Source organism: Octopus bimaculoides, chromosome 4 (assembly GCF_046866305.1).
Source record: "Octopus bimaculoides isolate indiv1 chromosome 4, ASM4686630v1, whole genome shotgun sequence".
Classification (NCBI taxonomy): Eukaryota; Metazoa; Mollusca; class Cephalopoda; order Octopoda; family Octopodidae; genus Octopus; species Octopus bimaculoides.
In genome coordinates, this window is record NC_142931.1 from 148205491 (window position 1) to 148215226 (window position 9736).

The window sequence follows — 9736 nt, forward strand, 5'->3', positions numbered from 1 at the left end:
CCTTTCGATCAGCTTTTATTTTCCTTAAAATGTCAACCCTCTGGAATTCCATCGTTGTACAGGTCTTTCCAGCAGACGTTGACTGAAGACAGGCCACAGTTTATGAGGAAAATTAAACGACATTGGTCTCATCAATCGCAGGATTTTCGAAGTCTGTGCATCTTTCACCGGACCCCCCCCCCCACAAAACAACAACAAAAAACAAACACGGTAATTAAAAAAACAAACCCGTTATCACGCCCTATCCCACATACATACTCTATTACACCACAGCTCTAAGAACACTTTTCTTTTCACCTCATCAGACAAACAGAGAAACAACAATAACAATAAACTAATTAGAGCCAAATATTACAACATAAAATATCTTTCTTTTTTTACTTGTTTCAATCATTGGATTGCGGCCATGCTTGGGCACGGCCTTGAAGGGTTTTTTTAGTCAAATAAATCAACCGCAGCACTTATTTTTAAAATGTGATACTTATTCTATCAGACACTTTTGTTGGAGCGCTAAGTTACGAGACATAAACAAACGAACACCGGTTGTCAAGTGGTGTAGGGACACATATACAAACATACACACACACACAGGTGTGCAAGCACACACACACATACACGCACACACACACACACACACACACACACACGTACGCACACATGTGACAGGCTTCCACAGAGTTTCCATCAATCAAATCCACTAACAAGACATTTGATCCGGTACTATGGTAGATGGTACCTGTTCAAAGGCACCATGCAGTAGAACTGAATCGGAAACCACGTGACTGCAACGCGAGCTTTTAACCAGACAGCTATGCGAGCAGACTGAACAATAAAAGGATATGCAACGCGCCCAGGCTGTCACATTACCTCCCTTCTATTGGTGCGTACAGTTTGGTCCGAAACTAGGCGAATTATAGAGTATCTGGGACTTGCGCCTAGGCCGTTCGACTGATTTCCACCAATATCCTTAAATACGTATTACACTGGCCAAAAATTGAATCCAAATAAAAGATAATCCGACAATATCAATGTATGGTAGTAATATACACAACGAACCCACCATAAACCAATAAACCAAGAACAAGTTGAACACAACGAGAATGAAGGACAACATAGAACAACGAGACCACAAAGTATAAAAGATTCACAGACAATTAGCTCATCAAACACATTCCCATCATCAGCTGCCTAACGGATATCATTATGGTTTCGATACATGAGCAGTACCATTTAATCGGTCGGTGTCAACAGCGTTAAAAATATAAATGTTGGCTGAGAATTAATAAGATGAATAGCAGATGCGAAACAGCGAAATATATCCATTACGTCTCCACCAGCTTATTATTACAATTACAAGTATTAAATCACAAACAAACATCGTATCAGACCTGCAGCTACGAAAAATTGAAATTTTAAAAAATATTCCCTATAAAACAGAAATATCTCCAGAAAAGACATTGCTGCTTGAAACAAATTTTACCGAACTTAGTTGAAAACACGCCACCAATACATAATACATGCATATTTTATACAAGATATGAAGCGCTTTCACGCACGCACGCGCACACACACACACACACACACACACACACACACACACACACACACACACGTACACGCACACGCACACACACATAATCTGACATTGAAATGAAACGTGTTAGAACGTACCTTCTTAGGTTCGTCAGCCATTGCTAATTTATAAAACGAAAGTCGTCGTCGGAGTCGTCGTAGTCATTGAATGTTAATGTCGACCCTTGTTTAACTGTGGTCTTGACAGAAGTGTTTGGTGACTGTCTCTACTCAAACGACACAAACAATTGACTCTTTGTGTCTCTATGGTGACACTAAACTAATCTCAAAATTCAAAATGTGTTTTAACAAGTATGAAATACAAATCGGACACAGCTTAGCTTCCTCCTCTCGCTCTCCCCACCACTCCAGATTTTCGATTTTCACTATTTTCTTTTCTCTTTCAAGCTAATCTTTCTTTCTTTCTTTCTTTCTTTCTTTCTTTCTTTCTTTCTTTCTAGCATTTATTTTTGGCGTACGGTTCAAACGGTAATGAGCTGTGGACCAACTGTTTTAAGTTCAAATCCCACGACGCGGCACTTTGGACAAGTGTACTCCACTATAGCCCAGGGTCGAGCAACGTCTTGTGACTGAAATTGGTTGACAGAAACTATGTGGAAGCTTATTTCATATATATATATATATATATATATATATATATATATATATATATATATATATACATGCATATGTATATATGAATATATATACATATATGAAATGACTTATCTATCTCTGTTTGCCTGCCTGTCTGTCTGTCTGTCTGTCTGTCTGTCTGTCTATCTATCTAAAATAACGAATAACCTTTCCGTATCTTCTTCCTGCGAGCATGCAATACCCCAACCACTTGGTCTCACACACACACACACATGTATGTATGTGAGTGTGCATCAGTCTTTGAGTGCCTTTACTAAATTGGAAGAGGTACATCGAGGGAAGATGAAAGAAGCTAAATCGGCTGAAGAGGAACAGACCTCTAAGTTATGGTGACGTAAGCACACCAACACCGATTGTTTCGTTGTGGCCTCTCTCTCTCTCTCTCTCTCCACACACACACAGAGCGGATGCGGTATTTTAGGTTTCCGTCTACCAAATCCACTCACAAGGCTTTGGTCGGCCTGAAGCTATAGTAGAAGACACTTGCCCAAGGTAGTACGCAGTGGGACTGAACCCGGAACCATGTGGTTGGTAAGCTAGCTTCCTATCACGCAACCACGTCTGCGCATATGTCAACAATATTCTTGTTTAAGAATAAACTTCTAATTTCCGAAAGTATCGAGTGACTTCCCAGACTAATGTGAAACTGGTTTTTATTATAACTGAATATAAAAACGTATATACATACATTTATTGAAACATTAAACAGTTAGTAATCAAGTGAAGCATGCATGCGAGGCAAGGAAATCTTGATAGATTACAACGATATTTAATATCTCATATATATATGAAAAGAAGAGAAAATAATAATAATAAAAAAGGGATAAAGAAAAAACATGAGAAAAAACAGAAAAAGAAGGAAAAGATGCAGAAGGAGTGGCTATGAGGTAAGTAGCTTGCTTACCAACCATATGGTTCTGGGTTCAGTCCCACTGCGTGGCACCTTGGGCAAGTGTCTTCTACTATAGCCTCGGGCCGACCAAAGCCTTGTGAGTGGATCTGGTAGACGGAAACTGAAAGAAGCCCGTCGTATATGTACATATATATATAGCTTCCTCCTCTCGCTCTCCCCACCACTCCAGATTTTCGATTTTCACTATTTTCTTTTCTCTTTCAAGCTAATCTTTCTTTCTTTCTTTCTTTCTTTCTTTCTTTCTTTCTTTCTTTCTTTCTTTCTTTCTAGCATTTATTTTTGGCGTACGGTTCAAACGGTAATGAGCTGTGGACCAACTGTTTTAAGTTCAAATCCCACGACGCGGCACTTTGGACAAGTGTACTCCACTATAGCCCAGGGTCGAGCAACGTCTTGTGACTGAAATTGGTTGACAGAAACTATGTATATATATATATATATATATATATATATATGTGTGTGTGTGTGTGTGCGTGTTTGTCCCCCCCACAATCGTTTGACAACCGATGCTGGTGTGTTTACGTCCCCGTAACTTAGCAGTTCGGTAAAAAGAGACCGATAGAATAAGTACTTGGCTTACAAAGAATAAGTCCTGGGGTCGATTTGCTCGACTAAAGGTGGTGCTCCAGCATGGCCGCAGTCAAATGACTGAAACAAGTAAATGAATAAATCTCATCTCACGCAAAGAATATATGTATTACAAAGTTATGTCCCTTGAATTGCTACACTAGTTATCTCCCATGAACTATTATTTCCCTTACCCTGACAGTCGTACAACGGATTCCGATCTTAATTTCTTACATATATAATCTACTGTGTATAATCTACTACAGCTATTTCAATATATTGTAGCAGATACATACAGGATGCTAACGTAACACTATATCAAAATATATTAATGATAATTATTATACACGCTTTATTGATTAATATTTATTAGCAACAGAGGCAGTGTTAATACCAAGAGGTAATATTTATCACCAATTAAACATGGATGTTCTGCTCGAACTAATTACCGCAGTATGGTTCGTTCTAACAGAACATCCTCGTCAAGTGGGGGACAAATATTATCTGGCTTTATTAATTATATATTGTATTAATTACATTACACTTTGGTAGTGTATTTCCTACGCAGGAACAAAGTCGGAGGCTGTAAGATTTATGTTACAGCCAAGAAAGACAAGAAGTGAATCTGTTTCTGCCTAGAAATTGAATCTATGTCTCGTACTCAACGTATAAAAATCATTAATGTAAAAATACATGGGCTTGGAGTTGAAGACAGTCTCGAGCCGCCAAGCTCATTAGGGTGGCCTCTACCTTGGTTCCCAGGTCTATTGAAAATATAAAACTCCACACTGATCAGATGCCAGTCCATCACAGGTTTAGCGTATTGGATGGCTAACAAGACACAAGGGCATATTAGGCGCATCCCTATTTAGGGAAAACTAGTTTCAGGAAAAATAGTTTTAGAGCAACTCCGTATATAGAAACTTGAATAAGATTTTTGGTCAAATTGGCGACGTGGGGGCGAGCGTCGTCGTACTGAAAAAGCCCGCCGAGTCGCCGTTTGGGTCATTTCATCTGAATTGCTAATCGATTGTAGGTAACAGACGATGATATTATGAGATTATCTCATCTGCTGGGTTAATTCCTTAGTGGATTGACGCGGATCCTCGGGGATGAGCTCGGTCAACCGATCCTCATTCAACTGAATAGGTCGGCTGGAACACGGGAAGTCTGTGAAAACGAACTATTTCTGTACAGTTCTTTGAGTAATGGCCTCTTCTCCATACACAGCAGAAATCTCTCGAGCGGCTTCGGCAGCTTTGAAACCTTGATTGAAGACGAAGAGAAGTCAGTGTCGAAGATGGTCATTTCTTTCTCTTTTTTTTCATTTGATGCTTCACCGTCAGGTCATGCCTGAAAAAGGTGAAATTTATTCAAATTTCAAAAACGATAAACAAAAATTGTAGAGAAAGAATAGAACAACAAAAAATAAAGCAAAATAAATAAAACCCACGCAGTAAATAGAAAAACAGACAAACAGATAGATAGATAGATAGATAGATAGATAGATAGATAGATAGATAGATAGATAAACACGTCAGACAGATCGCTAGATAGATACATCGACAGACATACAACAAACAGAAACACAAAAGATGGATAGAAGGATAGATAGATAAACAGACACTGGCGCGGACGGCCAAGTTTGTCCTTCGGATATTCTACACGAAAACGTCCGACAGTATCATGGAGTTTCACAAACGTCATTGAATGCTGGAGGTCATTTTAGTGACATATGTAACATCCCAACACACACACACACACACACACACACACACACACACACACACACACACACACACACACACACACACACAGAGTTAGGCCTATCATTTACAACATACAATTGTTGTCTCTGTAACACTGTATTGTTTCTTTTAAATAGCGACGGGCCATCTGGTAAACACCATAGCTGACACTGCTTCTAATCTTCGCTGTAGCCAGATAAAAAGTTTGGCAGTAGCGTATGTGATTGCTTAAGGGGTCAGGCACATAAACAGCCCCACCTCAATCTATCTTTAGAATCTGAAGACTTTAGGAGTTTGTGTGGGCAAAAGAATAAAGGAAGATGGATTGAAACATCGATTTTGTCTCATCAATTTATTAAACATATATAGGTAGGCACATAGGGACAGAGATACATCAAGGAACACTGCGCCTCCATGTGTGTATGTGTGTGTGTGTGTGTGTGTGTGTGTGTGTGTGTGTGTGTGTGTGTATGTGTGTGTGTGTGTGCTTTGTTAATAATATCTTGCAAAGCGTATATGCCTCGAATTACACGATTCCACAGTGACGAGCAGAACCAAACTGGCGTGTAGAGTGTAGGGTTAGGCTTAGTGAAAATTGTAGGACGACAACGGTGTGTAATATACATACATACATACGCATATATATATATATATATATATATATATATATATATATATATATATATATATATATATATATATATATATATATATGTATATGTATATACATACATATGTATATACATTTATATGTATTCATATACGGAGAGAAAGAGAGAGAGGGGTAGAGAGAGAGGTGGGTGGGAGGAAGAGAGAGATTAGAGTGAAAGAGAGAAGCAAGACAGCTCGGCTGACGTAAGAGAGTGTGGATGAGTCAATCGAGTGAGACGGAATGAAATGTGAAGCCCGAAGGAAATCTGGTCGTAAGAACAGAAGAACACCAAATGGGAGTGGAGCATTCCAGAGCGAGGGCTCATAGCCACGTGCTGTGGAGACAGCACACGCCCCATCACACCACACCTCACACACACTTACAACGTCGTCGTCGTCGTTTTTGGCATCATCATCAACCATCATCACCACCACCACCGTCATCATCATCATCATCATCATCCCAAACCACCGCCTCCACCACCACCACCATCACAGTCATCATCATCATCATCATCATCATCATCATCATCATCATCATCATGATGATGTGTCATCTCATTTGTTATTAAGAATTACATTGGTCGATGTCATCAAAGTCAATGTTTTGTAAATTTCAGTTATATGAAGCGAGGAGAACCACCACCACCAACACCACCACCACCACCACCACAACAACAACAACAACAGCAGCCGACTTGGAGGAAGAATTCTTTTGGAAAACAACGTGTGGGCAAACATGTTAAGGAGGCCCCATTTTTGACATATTCCTAAAACAGTCGATACTAAAATATTCAGAAACGTAGGTGTTTAAAAAAGGGTTCATTTTGAATATCACTTAATCTGCGTCCCGCACCCCCCCCCGTCTACTTCCTTTCTCTCTAAAAACCTTCTTTCCTTCTCTCTTTTCCTCATCCTCGTTTCGTCTGTCATTTGGAGTCTTTGCTGTTCTGTTTTGTTGTAGAAAGAGGATCGGAGGGTTTGTATACGAGCATATCTGTACAAAGGTTCCTACCGACGCACCCATGGCCGAATGATCTTAGGCAAGCGGATGCATATTTATGCATCTCTGTCTGTCTGTCTGTCTGTCTTTCTCTCTCTTCCCCTTGGGGGCGGTGGAAAGCTCCAGGGGGCGTTGAAGAAAAGCGAGGCGATAATGCGGTGGCCAAAAAGGGGCGATGGATGGAGAAACAACAAAATGGCCACACACTGTGTTGCTTCTCTTTGTTCATTTTTCTCCTTATTAATCTGGTGTTCAAAACAGAAACTAGCAGGAAATGTTGATAGAATTTTAGACATCTTTAAATTAGAAAGTCTGTAACATAGAACCAAAAATGGTTTCAGGCGAGTTGGACGAAAACGAGTTAAAGCAATGTTTGCTAATGTTGAAGTCCTGTTGTTACATTGCTTAGAGGGACCAGTGGTTCATAAGCCGCAACACCTATTTTTTTAAGCAATATGAACTGGTCCAACATCAACAGAAACGATAAAGCGCGGTTAATGCTTATTATTAAAATTTGCGGGTGTGGTGAATTCTGCTGGAGATTGTAAAGACATTCAGTAGAGTTCCTGCTTTTGACCTTCTCACGAGACATTTGATACTGAGTCTTTGAGAAGCGTTCTAAAAGATTGAAGATTCACTATGGCGACGGATGATGGACCACACCAACATACGCCAGTCTCTTCTTCAAAATATAATTCCAGCTTGCTCTGTTTTTTTTTTTAATCGTCTTTCGATTATTTCAGTCATTGCATTGCGGCCATGCTGGGGCACCGCCTTGAAGGGTTTTAGTCGAACAAATCGACCCTAGTACATATTTTTCTTTTGTGCCTGGTATTTATTCTATCGATCTTTCTTGTCGAACCTCTAAGTAAAGGGGACGTAAACAAACCAATACTAGGTGGTAGTAGTAGAAAGAAAGACCCCCCTACGTGCGCACGCATGCACATAATACATACATTCCCCACAAATTTTCCATTTGAGATTCTTATGTGAATAGATGCACACACTTGGGTGTATGTATCAATGGTTCAATCTCTACACCAACTCAGCCACATATTTACAAACAGCGAGAATTTTCTTAACTCAAAAACTCTTGTTGTTCTGGTAGCAACCGGTTTGAACTCCCCCAAGAAGAACTTAAATTAAACTCAAAGAAAAATCATTCATTCATATATATATATATATATATATATATATATATATATATATATATATATATATATATATATATATATATATATATATATATATATATACATACTTATAGACATATGTCTATATAAATAGGACGGCCTTCGAAACAGTTTCTGTCTACCAAGCTTACGTTGGTCGGCTCGGGGCTCCATTCGGAGACACTTGTACTTAATTAAATTCATATTTGTACCTTCGAAAGAGAAAACATATCTTATTAGGCACCTGTTACCCTCTAGCGGACAATTAGTACAAGGGAGATAATAATTTCTTCATAATATTTGATGGGATTAGATTTTGAATTTGAATTTAAGGAAGAAGGGAGAAGCAAGGTAGAAGATGTACAGAATTTACATATTTAATTGTTTTATGCTTTCTTATTACAAACGTTTTTAACATTTCTAGTCTTTGGTAATCATGAATAGCACCATTGGTGACAAAATTAAACACTTGTCATTCAAATATATCAGATTTAATCCTGCCACCGAATTACACAGGAATGTTATGATTTGAAATATAATTCGGATTTTTAAATATTTCTCTGTAGACTTGGCTATTTTAGTAGGATAACGGAATTTAGTTGTGAAAGGAAGCTTCGGGCTACCAATGATATTCTTGATCGCTTGTGGTCCGCCCTGTTTATAAGAAATCAATGGATGGCGAAAATATCTTTTCTTATGTCAATTTACATAAAACAATTTTCTGTATCTACCGTTCACTCAAGATCACTCACTTAGAGTTTCGATCTGAGCCTTTGGTAGAAAATCTATGCCATAAAGTGCCATAAAGTTGGTCCATACCAACCCAAAGCGACATGATTGTGAAGCAAAGCTTTGTGATTCTTCATCCGTTCAAAGCTATTCAGGTCACTGCTTGGAATCGAACTCGGAACCTTGGGTTAGTAGCCCGCGCTCTTAACCACTACGTCATATGCCCGTGGGCATATCTGTCAAATGTAAATAATGTAAATAATGTACATAATTCCTCATCTCTTAAATATAGAACTGCATTACAGATCCAATCTATCACTGGGACGGTAAAAATCTGTAAAAGTTTATCATTTAAGAATATATAAGCATGTTTAGGTATGCAAATATATGCATGAGAATACATACATACATACATACATACATACATACATACATACATACATACATACAAAAATACCCTGTTGTTGATGTTGAAATTCCAATGACGGAGCCTTGGATCTGGGTTAGAAACCGGTTCTTTCTCTGTTGGCAAGAAATCTTGAAATAAAACTGAACAATGACATATATTCATACGTTAGCCCTTGATTCATACGTTCCGAATAATATAAAGCTTTCCTACACGCTACACGCCAGATTGGTTCCGCTTGTAACTGTGGAATCATGTAATTCGAGGCATATACGCTTTTCAAGATAAGACCCAATTTACTATGGTGGTTGAAACAAA

The 9736-nt window shown here is 38.7% G+C and overlaps 1 long non-coding RNA gene across 1 annotated transcript in view; it reads right to left on the minus strand.

Moving 5' to 3' along the window:
* Window positions 1-4099: 4099 nt before the first annotated feature.
* The window catches only part of LOC149136422 (uncharacterized), a 16139-nt gene continuing 10502 nt past the window's right edge, over window positions 4100-9736 (minus strand). Inside the window, exon 2 of the long non-coding RNA XR_016241344.1 lies at window positions 4100-5062. This is a non-coding gene — a long non-coding RNA (uncharacterized LOC149136422). The remainder of the gene's footprint in view (window positions 5063-9736) is intronic.